Source organism: Oncorhynchus masou, chromosome 3 (assembly GCF_036934945.1).
Source record: "Oncorhynchus masou masou isolate Uvic2021 chromosome 3, UVic_Omas_1.1, whole genome shotgun sequence".
NCBI lineage: Eukaryota > Metazoa > Chordata > Actinopteri > Salmoniformes > Salmonidae > Oncorhynchus > Oncorhynchus masou.
Window position 1 is genome coordinate 2,458,048 of NC_088214.1, and position 18,400 is coordinate 2,476,447.

The 18,400-nt window shown below is 46.2% G+C and overlaps 1 pseudogene; it reads left to right on the forward strand.

Annotated features, from left to right (window-relative positions):
• Nucleotides 1–80: 80 nt before the first annotated feature.
• Nucleotides 81–15,614, forward strand: LOC135508952 (guanine nucleotide-binding protein G(s) subunit alpha-like; annotated as a pseudogene).
• The last annotated feature ends 2,786 nt before the right edge of the window (nucleotides 15,615–18,400 follow it).

The following is an 18,400-nucleotide window of genomic DNA, read 5'->3' on the forward strand; positions in this document are numbered from 1 at the left end:
TTTCTCTCCTCCTGTTTCTCCCCTCTCCTCTCTGCTCCTCCCTCCTCCCTCTCTCCTCTCACCTCCCTCTTCTCTCTCAGTATGTTTGATGTTGGCGGCCAGAGAGAAAAGGAGAAAATGGATCCAGTGCTTTAATGGTGCGTTGTATGTAGTGTGTGTGTTATTGACATCCTTGATGAAGATGAGCAAAAATGAGTGTATAAAATAAATAATTTAAATACTGAGCTATATTGTATGCTCAAAACAAAAGTCTATTATTTTATACTAATTGCAATTGCTCGGAGAGAGATTTTGTTTAAAATCCATCAGTTTAAGTATATCTGATATCTGTTGTTTTCCATTGAATGCGTCTCAATCCACCTTATCTGCTGATATCGTTCTTCCACTTCTGAGGTCAAAGGTGACAGGGCCAGAGAGGTGTTTGTCAGACCAGGAGACATCCCATCTGAGGTCAAAGGTGACAGAACTAGAGAGGAAGGAAACACCATAGGAGACACCATAGGATACACCATAGGATACACCCTAGGAGACATCATAGGAGACACCCTAGGAGACACCATAGGAGACATCCTAGGAGACACCCTAGTAGAGCTTTTAAACCCAGTCTTCTACTTTCAGCTGTGCTTTTATCTTTATTGAAACCAGATAACAAGGTGATTAAGGTGCTTAAAGTACTTGAATTTATCACTCTGAAATTCAAATCCTGGAATACCTTGAAAAGCAAACATTTTCTCCAGTTGGTACTTGAAAAGTGCTAGACTTGAAATGAGACAAAGGAACAGGATGACATGTATAACCCCCCACCCTAGCCTGGGGTTGACCAATCATAAGTCCTTGCAGTACAACTTAGCCAATGACCAAATAACAAGTATCCTGCCCCCTACTCAATATAGACCAATGAAAACGTGGCCCACGTAGCACGTGTCGTTCTGAGTTCAGGACATTCAACAGATTCTGAACAGATGTTGAACTGAAACCCAACTCCCATTTACAATTCGCTATTGACCATTAGTACGCTAGTTTTTAGTCCTCTCATCCTCTGCGTTGTGTATTTATCTTCAAAATATTCTCATAGTTTAGGCCTTTTTACCGTAGTCCCTGTGCCCAAGAACACTATGGTGGTCTGCTTGAAACACGTATTACAGACTCAGTCAGCCCTTAAAAGTTGAAAACATTGGATTGGATTGGCGCCATTGGATTGGAAACAGTTGGATTGGATTGGAACCAGTTGGATTGGATTGGAACCAGTTGGATTGGATTGGAACCAGTTGGATTGGAACCAGTTGGATTGGATTGGAACCAGTTGGATTGGAACCAGTTGGATTGGAACCAGTTGGATTGGAACCAGTGTTTTGGTCAGATGACATGAAAATAGAGCTCGTTGGCCATGCACACCATTGGTGAGTTTGGCGCCGAAATAAGCAGAAAAGAACCCCATACCTGCTGTAAAATATGGCGGTGAATCTTTGTGTGTTATTTACTATTTTTTACCACTTGTTCTGGGGCCATTTTTTAAGGCTCAGTGACATTATCCAAGGATCAGTATAAAATAGATAATAATAATAATTTCCACATTTTTTGGTAGAATTATAATGTAATACAATATAGCTGAGTATTTAAATGATTTGAGTCTTTTTTGCTTTTCTTTGTCAAGGGTGTCAATTTCCTCTCCTCTAGATGTGACTGCGATCATCTTATCTCCTCCTCTCCGCTAGATGTGACTGCTATCATCTTATCTCCTCCTCTCCTGTAGATGTGACTGCCATCATCTTATCTCCTCCTCTCCTGTAGATGTGACTGCTATCATCTTTGTGGTTGCCAGCAGCAGCTACAACATGGTCATAAGAGAGGACAACAACACCAACAGGCTACGGGAAGCCCTGGATCTCTTCCGCAGTATCTGGAAAAACAGGTCTGTGTAGAACCATATATACGAAAGTATGTAGACACCCACTCTAATTAGGAGATCTGGCTATTTCAGCCACACCCATTGGTGACAAGGTGTATAAAAATCGAGCACACCGCCATGCAATCTCCATAGACAAACATTGGCAGTAGAATGGCCTTAATGAAGAGCTCAGTGACTTTCAACATGGCACTTGTTCTAGGATGCCATGCTTTCCAACAACTCAGTTTCGTCAAATTTCTGCCCTGCTAGAGCTTCCTCGGTCAACTGTAAGTGCTGTTATTGTGAAGTGTAAACGTTTAGGAGCAACAACGGCTGAGCCTGCAAAGTGGTAGACCACACAAGCTCACAGAACGGGACGCCGAGTGCTGAAGCGCGTAGCTTGTAGAAATCGTCTATCCTCGGTTGCATCACTACCGAGTTCCAAACTGCCTCTTGAAGCAATGTCAGCGCTGTTTGTCGGCAGCTTCATGAAATGGTTTCCATGGCCGAGCAACTGCACACAAGCCTAAGATCACAATGCGCAATAGTGATGAATCACGGTTCACCATCTGGCAGTCTGACAGACGAATCTGGGGATGCCAGGAGAACGTTACCTGCCCCAATGCATAGTGCCAACTGTAAAGTTTGGTGGAGGAGGATTAATGGTCTGGGGCTGTTTTTCATGGTTGGGATAGGCCCCTTAGTTCCAGTGAAGGGACAAATGTAATTTAATAACACATATGGAATCATGTAGTAACCAAAAAAGTGTTAAACAAATCATAATTCTTCAAACAGCCACCGTTTGCCTTGATGACAGCTTTGCACACTCTTGGCTATTTCACAACCAGTTTCATGAGGTAGTCACCTGTAATACATTTCGATTAGCAGGTGTGCCTTCTTAAAAGTTAATTTGTGGAATTGATTTCCTTCTTAATGGGTTTGAGCCAATCACTTGTGTGACAAGGTAAGGGGGGTATACAGAAGATAGCTCAATTTGGTAAAAGACCAAGTCCATCCCCCACCTCTTCGCACCCTCACCATCGACCCGTTGGCTGAGGCCGTTAGAACGTTCCCCGACATACATGGCTTTGAGGTGGGCCCCCCCCATATACCCATAAGTCTTCTCGTCTTATTTCTAACGAACCCAGAACACTCCCTCTCTCACTTACAAAACCTATTACAGCATAATAGTTATTTCTCTGGATATTAGGTCAATTTTGATAAAAGTGAAATCTTACCGTTGTCTGTATTTGACCATCATAACATCAAGCATAAGTTTCCTTTTAGATGGTCACCTATGGGCTTCACCATCATAACCCTATGGGCTTCACCAACATAACCCTATGGGCTTCACCAACATAACCCTATGGGCTTCACCAACATAACCCTATGGGCTTCACCATCATAACCCTATGGGCTTCACCATCATAACCCTATGGGCTTCACCATCATAACCCTATGGGCTTCACCATCATAACCCTATGGGCTTCACCAACATAACCCTATGGGCTTCACCATCATAACCCTATGGGCTTCACCATCATAACCCTATGGGCTTCACCATCATAACCCTATGGGCTTCACCAACATAACCCTATGGGCTTCACCATCATAACCCTATGGGCTTCACCATCATAACCCTATGGGCTTCACCATCATAACCCTATGGGCTTCACCATCATAACCCTATGGGCTTCACCAACATAACCCTATGGGCTTCACCAACATAACCCTATGGGCTTCACCAACATAACCCTATGGGCTTCACCAACATAACCCTATGGGCTTCACCAACATAACCCTATGGGCTTCACCATCATAACCCTATGGGCTTCACCATCATAACCCTATGGGCTTCACCATCATAACCCTGGTGTTACATCCACATTGAACTCCAGATACAGACTGATCCAGTTTAATTTCCTCCATCAGCTCTATATCACCCCATCTAGACTGCACAGGTTCAACCCAGACATCTCCTCCCTATGTTTTAGATGTGGCTCAGATGAAGGAACATTCCTCCATTCCACTTGGTAGTGTTCAAAACGACACGGTTTCTGGCAGGGGTATGCGATACCATATCCTCAATTCACGGGGTTGCATTCCCTTTAGACCCGGAGGTCTGTCTACTGGGCAACTTTACGAACAACAATCTTAGGCAAAACAGTACTATAAAGCTAACAGAAATATTGCTAGCGATGGCCAATAAATGTATTGCCTTGAAATGGAAAACAGATTCATTAGCAGGAACTTTAGCCTGCTGGTCTTACTGGGTGGATAGGAACATTAGCCTGCTGGCCTTACTGGGTGGTTAGGAACAGTAGCCTGCTGGCCTTACTGAGTGCATAGGAACATTAGCCTGCTGGCCTTACTGGGTGGATAGGAACATTAGCCTGCTGGCCTTACTGAGTGGATAGGAACATTAGCCTGCTGGCCTTACTGAGTGGATAGGAACATTAGCCTGCTGGCCTTACTGGGTGGATAGGAACATTAGCCTGCTGGCCTTACTGGGTGGATAGGAACATTAGCCTGCTGGCCTTACTGGGTGGATAGGAACATTCGCCTGCTGGCCTTACTTAGTGGATAGGAACATTAGCCTACTGGCCTTACTGGGTGGATAGGAACATTAACATTAGCCTGCTGGCCTTACTGGGTGGATAGGAACATTCGCCTGCTGGCCTTACTTAGTGGATAGGAACATTAGCCTGCTGGCCTTACTGGGTGGATAGGAACATTACCCTGCTGGCCTTACTGGGTGAATAGGAACATTAGCCTGCTGGCCTTACTGGGTTGATAGGAACATTAGCCTGCTGGTCTTACTGAGACTATAGGAACATTAGCCTGCTGGCCTTACTGGGTGGATAGGAACATTAGCCTGCTGGTCTTACTGAGTCTATAGGAACATTAGCCTGCTGGCCTTACTGAGTCTATAGGAACATTAGCCTGCTGGCCTTACTGAGTCTATAGGAACATTAGCCTGCTGGCCTTACTGAGTCTATAGGAACATTAGCCTGCTGGCCTTACTGAGTCTATAGGAACATTAGCCTGCTGGCCTTACTGGGTGGATAGGAACATTAGCCTGCTGGTCTTACTGAGTCTATAGGAACATTAGCCTGCTGGTCTTACTGAGTCTATAGGAACATTAGCCTGCTGGCCTTACTGGGTGGATAGGAACTGCTGGCCTTACTGGGTGGATAGGAACTGCTGGCCTTACTGGGTGGATAGGAACATTAGCCTGCTGGCCTTACTGGGTGGATAGGAACATTAGCCTGCTGGCCTTACTGAGTGGATAGGAACATTAGCCTGCTGGCCTTACTGAGTGGATAGGAACATTAGCCTGCTGGTCTTACTGGGTGGATAGGAACTGCTGGCCTTACTGGGTGGATAGGAACTGCTGGCCTTACTGGGTGGATAGGAACATTAGCCTGCTGGCCTTACTGGGTGGATAGGAACATTAGCCTGCTGGCCTTACTGGGTGGATAGGAACTGCTGGCCTTACTGAGTCTATAGGAACATTAGCCTGCTGGCCTTACTGAGTCTATAGGAACATTAGCCTGCTGGTCTTACTGAGTCTATAGGAACATTAGCCTGCTGGTCTTACTGAGTCTATAGGAACATTAGCCTGCTGGTCTTACTGAGTCTATAGGAACATTAGCCTGCTGGTCTTACTGGGTGGATAGGAACATTAGTCTGCTGGTCTTACTGAGTCTATAGGAACATTAGCCTGCTGGTCTTACTGGGTGGATAGGAGCATTAGTCTGCTGGCCTTACTGGGTGGATAGGAGCATTAGCCTGCTGGTCTTACTGGGTGGATAGGAGCATTAGTCTGCTGGCCTTACTGAGTCTATAGGAACATTAGCCTGCTGGCCTTACTGGGTCGATAGGAACATTACCCTGCTGGCCTTACTGAGTGGATAGGAACATTAGCCTGCTGGTCTTACTGAGTGGATAGGAACATTAGCCTGCTGGTCTTACTGAGTCTATAGGAACATTAGCCTGCTGGCCTTACTGAGTCTATAGGAACATTAGCCTGCTGGCCTTACTGAGTGGATAGGAACATTAGCCTGCTGGTCTTACTGAGTCTATAGGAACATTAGCCTGCTGGCCTTACTGAGACTATAGGAACATTAGCCTGCTGGCCTTACTGGGTGGATAGGAACATTAGCCTGCTGGCCTTACTGAGTCTATAGGAACATTAGCCTGCTGGCCTTACTGAGTCTATAGGAACATTAGCCTGCTGGCCTTACTGAGTCTATAGGAACATTAGCCTGCTGGTCTTACTGAGTCTATAGGAACATTAGCCTGCTGGCCTTACTGAGTCTATAGGAACATTAGCCTGCTGGTCTTACTGAGTCTATAGGAACATTAGCCTGCTGGCCTTACTGAGTCTATAGGAACATTAGCCTGCTGGTCTTACTGAGTCTATAGGAACATTAGCCTGCTGGCCTTACTGAGTCTATAGGAACATTAGCCTGCTGGTCTTACTGAGTCTATAGGAACATTAGCCTGCTGGCCTTACTGAGTCTATAGGAACATTAGCCTGCTGGCCTTACTGAGTGAATAGGAACATTAGCCTGCTGGCCTTACTGAGTCTATAGGAACATTAGCCTGCTGGCCTTACTGAGTCTATAGGAACATTAGCCTGCTGGCCTTACTGGGTGGAAAGGAACTGCTGGCCTTACTGAGTGGATAGGAACATTAGCCTGCTGGCCTTACTGGGTGGAAAGGAACTGCTGGCCTTACTGAGTGGATAGGAACATTAGCCTGCTGGCCTTACTGGGTGGAAAGGAACTGCTGGCCTTACTGAGTCTATAGGAACATTAGCCTGCTGGACTTACTGAGTCTATAGGAACATTAGCCTGCTGGCCTTACTGAGTCTATAGGAACATTAGCCTGCTGGCCTTACTGGGTGGATAGGAACATTAGCCTGCTGGCCTTACTGAGTGGATAGGAACATTAGCCTGCTGGTCTTACTGAGTCTATAGGAACATTAGCCTGCTGGCCTTACTGAGACTATAGGAACATTAGCCTGCTGGTCTTACTGAGTCTATAGGAACATTAGCCTGCTGGTCTTACTGGGTGGATAGGAACATTAGTCTGCTGGTCTTACTGAGTCTATAGGAACATTAGCCTGCTGGTCTTACTGGGTGGATAGGAGCATTAGTCTGCTGGCCTTACTGGGTGGATAGGAGCATTAGTCTGCTGGCCTTACTGGGTGGATAGGAGCATTAGTCTGCTGGCCTTACTGAGTCTATAGGAACATTAGCCTGCTGGCCTTACTGAATCTATAGGAACATTAGCCTGCTGGCCTTACTGAGTCTATAGGAACATTAGCCTGCTGGCCTTACTGGGTGGATAGGAACATTAGCCTGCTGACCTTACTGAGTGGATAGGAACATTAGCCTGCTGGCCTTACTGAGTCTATAGGAACATTAGCATTAGCCTGCTGGCCTTACTGAGTCTATAGGAACATTAGCATTAGCCTGCTGGCCTTACTGGGTGGAAAGGAACTGCTGGCCTTACTGAGTGGATAGGAACATTAGCCTGCTGGCCTTACTGGGTGGAAAGGAACTGCTGGCCTTACTGAGTGGATAGGAACATTAGCCTGCTGGCCTTACTGGGTGGAAAGGAACTGCTGGCCTTACTGGGTTGATAGGAACATTAGCCTGCTGGTCTTACTGAGTCTATAGGAACATTAGCCTGCTGGCCTTACTGGGTGGAAAGGAACTGCTGGCCTTACTGAGTCTATAGGAACATTAGCCTGCTGGTCTTACTGAGTCTATAGGAACATTAGCCTGCTGGCCTTACTGAGTCTATAGGAACATTATCCTGCTGGCCTTACTGGGTGGAAAGGAACTGCTGGCCTTACTGAGTCTATAGGAACATTAGCCTGAGCTATTTAGGAGGGATTTCACACCTGGCACAAATGACTGTCTAGTTCTATTTTTCCTGCTCAGGGGTGCCCTATACCTGCGCCCAGAGAGGAGTAGTTCAAAACCCGGGTACAGGGGGTGGCTTGGGTCTAAAATGATTTTGTGATTTTATTACACTACCTTCGGCAGGTGTCTCATTCGTTTTTTATTATGACTTGTATATATTTTATTTGATTTTATTTTACACTTGTCTGTTGTCTTGTAAGGTTACTGTCACTTTGTTATATTGTTGTCTAATATCTTCTCATTTTTGTTTTGAATGTTCTTATATGGAAAATGTAAAAAAATTAAACATTCAACAACAAAAAAAGACCAAGTTCATATTATGACAAGAACAGCTCAAATTAGCAAAGAGAAACGACAGTCCATCATTACTTTAAGAGATTAAGGTAAATCTATATGGAACATTTCAAGAACTTTTCAAGAAATTTGAAAGTTTCTTCAAGTGCAGTCGCAAAAACCATCAAGCACTATGATGAAACTGGCTCTCATGAGGACAACCACAGGATAGGAAGCCCCAGACTTACCTCTGCTGTTCATTAGAGTTACCAGCCTCAGAAATTGCAGCCTAAATAAACACTTCACAGAGTTCAAGTAACAGACACATCTCAACATCAACTGTTCAGAGGAGACTGCATGAATCAGGCCTTCATGGTCGAATTGCTGCAAAGAAACCACTACTAAAGGACACCAATAATAAGAAGAGACTTGCATGGGCCAAGAAACCCGAGCAATGGAAATTAGACCGGTGGAAATTTGTGCTTTGGTCCAAATGAGAGATTTTTGCTTCCAACCTCCTTCGGACAAGGAGGTGACTGAAAAATGTTGTTGTTGTGTTTGATGCAAGAAACCACTTCATTAACTAAATAAAATGCATTATTATTCCCATACCATTATTACAGAGAATCAGACAAATTATGCTAACCTCTGACCTAAAGGATATGGACAAAATGTGCACACGTGGCTAGCTACATGCAGCTCTCACGTTGATCTCAAAACTAGTTAATCTACTTACGACCGCTCATAATGTAAACACAGTCCAGTTCAAAGTTAATGGTACTGATCCATTTAAGGCAATGGTCTATTTGCATATAGGCCTACTGCAGCTCTGATTGGTTATGGCACACCGGTCTGTTAATCCTACTCTGATACGTTCTGCCTACAACAAAATCTCTTGAGTAGTTTTGTTTTGTTTCGGTATGTTGCATTGAAAGTGGCTAATGTTTTGCTGATTCGATCACAATTCCCACAGTAAAGAGAAATGTTAATGATGTTATTAACTAAGGAGGAAAACTCAAAACATTTAAATGAATTTCAATCTCGTGCTTCTTTACTTGGGCTCATTTTCTATGACCGGCAGTCCCAGAAGAGCATTGCTGGTGACACTCCTATTTCGAAACACTTAAGTTAGTGCATACTCCATTCGGCTTGTATCCATCCCCATTTCCAAAGAGCGCTTCTTGTCCGTTTACCAAAGACACGCTCCTCCAAACATTATTCAGTCCTATCAGGCCACATCAACGGCAGTCCTAGGCTTTATCTTGCTTATTGAAAACATGCCTCACACATACAATACCCTTTACAGAAGCCCAGGCTTTATCTTGCTTATTGAAAACATGCCTCACACATACAACACCCTTTACAGAAGCCCAGGCTTTATCTTGCTTATTGAAAACATGCCTCACACATACAATACCCTTTACAGAAGCCCAGGCTTTATCTTGCTTATTGAAAACATGCCTCACACATACAATACCCTTTACAGAAGCCCAGGCTTTATCTTGCTTATTGAAAACATGCCTCACACATACAACACCCTTTACAGAAGCCCAGGCTTTATCTTGCTTATTGAAAACATGCCTCACACATACAATACCCTTTACAGAAGCCCAGGCTTTATCTTGCTTATTGAATACATGCCTCACACATACAATACCCTTTACAGAAGCCCAGGCTTTATCTTGCTTATTGAAAACATGCCTCACACATACAATACCCTTTACAGAAGCCCAGGCTTTATCTTGCTTATTGAAAACATGCCTCACACATACAACACCCTTTACAGAAGCCCAGGCTTTATCTTGCTTATTGAAAACATGCCTCACACATACAATACCCTTTACAGAAGCCCAGGCTTTATCTTGCTTATTGAAAACATGCCTCACACATACAACACCCTTTACAGAAGCCCAGGCTTTATCTTGCTTATTGAAAACATGCCTCACACATACAATACCCTTTACAGAAGCCCAGGCTTTATCTTGCTTATTGAAAACATGCCTCACACATACAACACCCTTTACAGAAGCCCAGGCTTTATCTTGCTTATTGAAAACATGCCTCACACATACAATACCCTTTACAGAAGCCCAGGCTTTATCTTGCTTATTGAAAACATGCCTCACACATACAATACCCTTTACAGAAGCCCAGGCTTTATCTTGCTTATTGAAAACATGCCTCACACATACAATACCCTTTACAGAAGCCCAGGCTTTATCTTGCTTATTGAAAACATGCCTCACACATACAATACCCTTTACAGAAGCCCAGGCTTTATCTTGCTTATTGAAAACATGCCTAACACATACAATACCCTTTACAGGAGCCTAGTATTTTATACTGAGGAGAAGTGTGATGCATAAACATCTATACTTGTTGAAGCCAATGTCAACATATTGAGCAAACACGGGATCATTTTTTTTATTGTATCAATCCACAATGGACTAGGACGAGAATATTCCTGTGCCCCCAGCCAGATTGGAGATGACAATGCTAATGACAATGCTAATGACAATGCTAATGCCGTCAAGAACTGGAGATAAACCGTCTTCAGCCATGGAACACGTTGATCGGCCAGTGAGTGGCCAAGCCTTCGTCACATCTTACAACTCTATTAATCATTAAAAGCCAACCTTTTCACGCCAACGCCAGCTATTACACTCATAATAATGGCTGTGAAAAATAGCAAAAATATTTCTGAAGCACCCCTGACCTACAGTGGTTTCCCTCCTTTTAAAAGTTGCGTCGTACTGCAGCACACCTTGCAGCATTCTGTGGCACCGCAAGCGCTTTGGTTTACCGTCACATTAGGTTTGTTAAAATAAAGACCCCGGAGTGAGACGAAAGACTTATACGATGCAGAACAGTACAGCTTTAGAATCTACAGAATCATTTAAAGTTACTAGACTACCCGAATATGCCCATGAATCTTACACAGTTACATTTTTATGCTAGAAATGACAGTACAGGACTAGTCTAAAGCACCCCCACACAATCACACCTCCTCCTCCATGCTTCACGGTGGAAACCACACATGCGGAGATCATCCGTTCACCTAACCAAATATCTCTAATTTGGACTCATCAGACCAAAGGACACATTTACACTGGTTGAATGTCCATTGCTTGTGTTTTTTGCTCCAAGCAAGTCTCTTCTTCTTATTGGTGTCCTTTAGTTGTGGTTTCTTAGCAGCAATTCGACCATGAAGGCCTGATTCACTCAGTTTCCTGTGAAGCATTTATTTGGGCTGCAATTTCTGAGGCTGGTAACTCTAATGAACTTATCCTCTGCAGCAGAGGTAACTCTGGGTCTTCCTTTCCCATGGCGGTCCTCATGAGGTGCAGGTAACTCTAATGAACTTATCCTCTGCAGCAGAGGTAACTCTGGGTCTTCCTTTCCTGTGGCGGTCCTCATGAGAGCCAGTTAACATTTACATTTACATTTAAGTCATTTAGCAGACGCTCTTATCCAGAGCGACTTACAAATACAGCCTCAAGGTGCAGTTAACTCTAATGAACTTATCTTCTGCAGCAGAGGTAACTCTGGGTCTTCCTTTCCTGTGGCGGTCCTCATGAGAGCCAGTTAACTCTAATGAACTTATCCTCTGCAGCAGAGGTAACTCTGGGTCAAATGTTCCATGTTGACTGACCTTCATGTCTTAAAGTGATGATGAACTGTCATTTCTCTTTGCTTATTTGAGCTGTTCTTGCCATAATATGGATTTGGTCTTTTACCAAATAGGGCTATCTTCTGTATACCACCCCTACCTTGTCACAACACAACTGATTGGCTCAAACACATTAAGAAGGAAATAAATTCAACAAATTGACTTTTAACAAGGCACACCTGTTAATTGAAATGCATTCCAGGTGACTACCTCATGAAGCTGGTTGAGAGAATGCTAAGAGTGTGCAAAGCTGTCATGAAGGCAAAGGGTGGCTACTTTGAACAATCTCAAATATAAAATATATTTTGATTTGTTGAACACTTTTTTACATGATTCCATATGTGTTATTTCATAGTTTTGATGTCTTCACTATTATTCTACAATGTAGAAATAGTAAAAATAAAGAAAAACCCTGGAATGAGTCGGTGGGTCCAAACTTTTGACTGCTTCTCTATATTTTAATCACACAGTAAAGTCTTTATCCTGGATCTGACATTTTTTTGTTTGTTTGTTTGTTGTTAATCTCCAGATGGTTACGCACTATATCGGTCATATTATTTCTGAACAAGCAGGACATGTTGGCTGAGAAGGTATTAGCTGGAAAATCCAAAATCGAAAACTACTTCCCTGAATATGCCCGCTACACCTTACCCAATGAAGGTAGGCAGCTCACCACACCACATTAACCCACACCACATTAACCCACACCACATCACATTAACCCACACCATCCCACACCACATTAAACCACACCATCCCACAACACATTAACCCACACCATCCCACACCACATTAACCCACACCATCCCACACCACATCACATTAACCCACACCATCCCACACCACATCACATTAACCCACACCATCCCACATCACATTAACCCACACCATCCCACATCACATTAACCCACACCATCCAACACCACATTAACCCACACCATCCCACACCACACCACATTAACCCACACCATTTCACATTAACCCACACCATCCCAAACCACATCACATTAACCCACACCATCCCACATCACATTAACTCACACCACATCACATTAACCCACACCATCCCACACCACATTAACCCACACCATCCCACACCACATTAACCCACACCATCCCACATCACATTAACCCACACCACATTAACCTACACCATCCCACACCACATCACATTAACCCACACCATCCCACACCACATTAAACCACACCATCCCACAACACATTAACCCACACCATCCCACACCACATTAACCCACACCATCCCACAACACACCACATTAACCCACACCATCCCACACCACATCACATTAACCCACACCATCCCACACCACATCACATTAACCCACACCACATCACATTAACCCACACCATCCCACATCACATTAACCCACACCATCCCACACCACATTAACCCACACCATCCGACACCACATTAACCCACACCATCCCACACCACACCACATTAACCCACACCATTTCACATTAACCCACACCATCCCAAACCACATCACATTAACCCACACCATCCCACACCACATTAACCCACACCATCCCACACCACATTAACCCACACCATCCCACATCACATTAACCCACACTACATTAACCCACACCATCCCACACCACATTAACCCACACCATCCCACTTCACATTAACCCACACCATCCCACACCACATTAACCCACACCATCCCACACCATATTAACCCACACCATCCCACACCACATTAACCACACCACATCACATTAACCCACACCATACCACACCACATTAACCCACACCATCCCACACCACATTAACCCACACCATCCCACAACACACCACATTAACCCACACCATCCCACACCACATCACATTAACCCACACCATCCCACACCACATCACATTAACCCACACCACATCACATTAACCCACACCATCCCACATCACATTAACCCACACCATCCCACACCACATTAACCCACACCATCCGACACCACATTAATCCACACCATCCCACACCACACCACATTAACCCACACCATTTCACATTAACCCACACCATCCCAAACCACATCACATTAACCCACACCATCCCACACCACATTAACCCACACCATCCCACACCACATTAACCCACACCATCCCACATCACATTAACCCACACTACATTAACCCACACCATCCCACACCACATTAACCCACACCATCCCACTTCACATTAACCCACACCATCCCACACCACATTAACCCACACCATCCCACACCATATTAACCCACACCATCCCACACCACATTAACCACACCACATCACATTAACCCACACCATACCACACCACATTAACCCACACCATCCCACACCACATTAACCCACACCACATCACATTAACCCACACCATCCCACACCACACCACATTAACCCACACCATTCCACACCACATTAACCCACACCATCCCACACCAAATTAACCCACACCATCCCACACCACATTAACCCACACCACATTAACCCACACCATTCCACATCACATTAACCCACACCACATTAACCCACACCATCCCTCATCACATTAACCCACACCATCCCTCATCACATTAACCCACACCATCCCACACCACACCACATTAACCCACACCATTCCACACCACATTAACCCACACCATCCCACACCACATTAACCCACACCACATCACATTAACCCACATTAACCCACACCATCCCACACCACATTAACCCACACCACATCACATTAACCCACACCATCCCACACCACATTAACCCACACCATCCCTCATCACATTAACCCACACCATCCCTCATCACATTAACCCACACCATCCCACACCACATTAACCCACACCATCCCTCATCACATTAACCCACACCATCCCTCATCACATTAACCCACACCATCCCACACCACATTAACCCACACCATCCCACATCACATTAACCCACACCATCCCACACCACATTAACCCACACCTCATCACATTAACCCACACCATCCCTCATCACATTAACCCACACCATCCCTCATCACATTAACCCACACCATCCCACACCACATTAACCCACACCATCCCTCATCACATTAACCCACACCATCCCTCATCACATTAACCCATGCTCACTACACCACATCATGCTCACTACACCACACGACACCATCCCACACCATGCTCACTACACCATACCACACCATGCTCACCACACCATACCACACCATACCACACCATACCACACCATGCTCACTACACCATACCACACCATACCACACCATGCTCACTACACCATACCACACCATACCACACCATGCTCACTACACCATACCACACCATACCATTGGATGTCCTCTCTTTTTGTATCAGGCAGTTGAACCTGCAGTGTGTTTCTGTCTGTCTCTGTTCTACAGCAACTCCTGGTGAACCTGGTGAAGACCCCAAAGTGACTAGAGCTTTTTCATCCGAGACGAGTTCCTGGTAAGTATTCAGTATTACTTAATTCATGTTTAAACCTACAATCTGGGATTTTAAACAAAAACAAATTCGCTGCCGTTTTGTTCAAAATGTCCAAACGTTAATGTAATATACCAATCACAGACTGTAGCTTTAAAAGTCCCTTTTTTAACACCTGTTGTCATACTCTTGTTGACAACACTGGCCTGATGGAGTCTAATCAAACACCTCTCCCGTCCCCAGAGGATCAGCACAGCCAGTGGAGATGGCAGACACTACTGCTACCCCCAATTCACCTGCGCTGTGGACACGGAGAACATCAGGAGAGTCTTCAACGACTGTCGAGATATCATCCAGAGGATGCATCTGAGGCAGTACGAACTCTTGTGATGGGATGGACAGACACACACACCCATCAAGCCTTCCGGGGTTTTATTCAACCATTTTGTATCCTCGACCCCAAAAAAACTGACCTGCCCCTTCCTAACCCCACCCTCTGTCCCGTCCCTCTGTCCTGATGGGGACTACTAAGTACTACTGAGGTGTCATCCTCTTCCTCTTGTTGGGAGACTGACGGTGGTCACATCCTCTTCCTCTTGTTGGGAGACTGACTGAGGTGACATCGTCTTCCTCTTGTTGGGAGACTGACTGAGGTGTCATCCTCTTCTTCTTGTTGGGAGACTGACGGAGGTGACATCGTCTTCCTCTTGTTGGGAGACTGACGGAGGTCACATCCTCTTCCTCTTGTTGGGAGACTGACTGAGGTGACATCGTCTTCTTCTTGTTGGGAGACTGACGGAGGTGACATCGTCTTCCTCTTGTTGGGAGACTGACTGAGGTGACATCCTCTTCCTCTTGTTGGGAGACTGATGGAGGTCACATCCTCTTCCTCTTGTTGGGAGACTGATGGAGGTCACATCGTCTTCCTCTTGTTGGGAGACTGACGGAGGTGACATCGTCTTCCTCTTGTTGGGAGACTGACGGAGGTGACATCGTCTTCCTCTTGTTGGGAGACTGACGGTGGTCACATCCTCTTCCTCTTGTTGGGAGACTGACTGAGGTGACATCGTCTTCCTCTTGTTGGGAGACTGACGGAGGTGACATCGTCTTCCTCTTGTTGGGAGACTGACGGAGGTCACATCCTCTTCCTCTTGATGGGAGACTGACGGAGGTGACATCGTCTTCCTCTTGTTGGGAGACTGACGGAGGTGACATCGTCTTCCTCTTGTTGGGAGACTGACGGAGGTGACATCGTCTTCCTCTTGTTGGGAGACTGACGGAGGTGACATCGTCTTCCTCTTGTTGGGAGACTGACGGAGGTGACATCCTCTTCCTCTTGTTGGGAGACTGACGGAGGTGACATCCTCTTCCTCTTGTTGGGAGACTGACTGAGGTGTCATCCTCTTCCTCTTGTTGGGAGACTGACGGAAGTGACATCGTCTTCCTCTTGTTGGGAGACTGACGGAGGTGACATCGTCTTCCTCTTGTTGGGAGACTGACGGAGGTCACATCCTCTTCCTCTTGTTGGGAGACTGACGGAGGTCACATCCTCTTCCTCTTGTTGGGAGACTGACGGAGGTGACATCCTCTTCCTCTTGTTGGGAGACTGACTGAGGTGTCATCCTCTTCCTCTTATTGGGAGACTGAAGGAGGTGACATCGTCTTCCTCTTGTTGGGAGACTGACGGAGGTGACATCGTCTTCCTCTTGTTGGGAGACTGACGGAGGTGACATCGTCTTCCTCTTGTTGGGAGACTGACTGAGGTGTCATCCTCTTCCTCTTATTGGGAGACTGAAGGAGGTGACATCCTCTTCCTCTTGTTGGGAGACTGACGGAGGTGACATCCTCTTCCTCTTGTTGGGAGACTGACTGAGGTGTCATCCTCTTCCTCTTATTGGGAGACTGAAGGAGGTGACATCGTCTTCCTCTTGTTGGGAGACTGACGGAGGTCACATCCTCTTCCTCTTGTTGGGAGACTGACTGAGGTGTCATCCTCTTCCTCTTGTTGGGAGACTGACGGAGGTCACATCCTCTTCCTCTTGTTGGGAGACTGACTGAGGTGTCATCCTCTTCCTCTTGTTGGGAGACTGACGGAGGTCACATCCTCTTCCTCTTGTTGGGAGACTGATGGAGGTCACATCGTCTTCCTCTTGTTGGGAGACTGACGGAGGTCACATCCTCTTCCTCTTGTTGGGAGACTGACTGAGGTGTCATCCTCTTCCTCTTGTTGGGAGACTGACGGAGGTCACATCCTCTTCCTCTTGTTGGGAGACTGACGGAGGTCACATCGTCTTCCTCTTGTTGGGAGACTGATGGAGGTCACATCCTCTTCCTCTTGTTGGGAGACTGATGGAGGTCACATCGTCTTCCTCTTGTTGGGAGACTGACTGAGGAGTCATTCCTCCTTTTCACAGACATGAAGGAATGGAAGGGGAGTTTCCTGAGGTTTCCTCCTCCTCCTCCTCCTGTACTGTCGGGACATGTTGTTGGATTGGGCCAGTGGACTGACTCTTTCTGGCTGGCTGGTTAGGTGGGAGGTGGTGGTGTGTGCTGGCTGGCTGGCTAGGTGGGAGGTGGTGGTGTGTGCTGGCTGGCTGGTTAGGTGGGAGGTGGTGGTGTGTGCTGGCTGGCTGGCTAGGTGGGAGGTGGTGGTGTGTGCTGGCTGGCTGGCTAGGTGGGAGGTGGTGGTGTGTACTGGCTGGCTGGCTAGGTGGGAGGTGGTGGTGTGTGCTGGCTGGCTGGCTAGGTGGGAGGTGGTGGTGTGTACTGGACTGACTGGCTGGCTGGCTGGCTGGCTGGCTGGCTGGCTGGCTAGGTGGGTTGTGTGTACTGGACTGACTGACTGGCTAGCTGGCTGGCTGGCTTGCTAGGTGGGTTGTGTGTACTGGACTGACTGACTGGCTAGCTGGCTGGCTGGCTGACTGGCTGGTTGGCTAGGTGGGAGGTGGTGGTGTGTACTGGACTGACTGGCTGGCTGGCTTGCTAGGTGGGTTGTGTGTACTGGACTGACTGACTGGCTAGCTGGCTGGCTGGCTTGCTAGGTGGGTTGTGTGTACTGGACTGACTGACTGGCTAGCTGGCTGGCTGGCTGACTGACTGGCTGGCTAGGTGGGAGGTGGTGGTGTGTACTGGACTGACTTGCTGGCTGGCTTGCCGGCTGGCTGGCTTGCTAGGTGGCTGGCTGGCTGGCT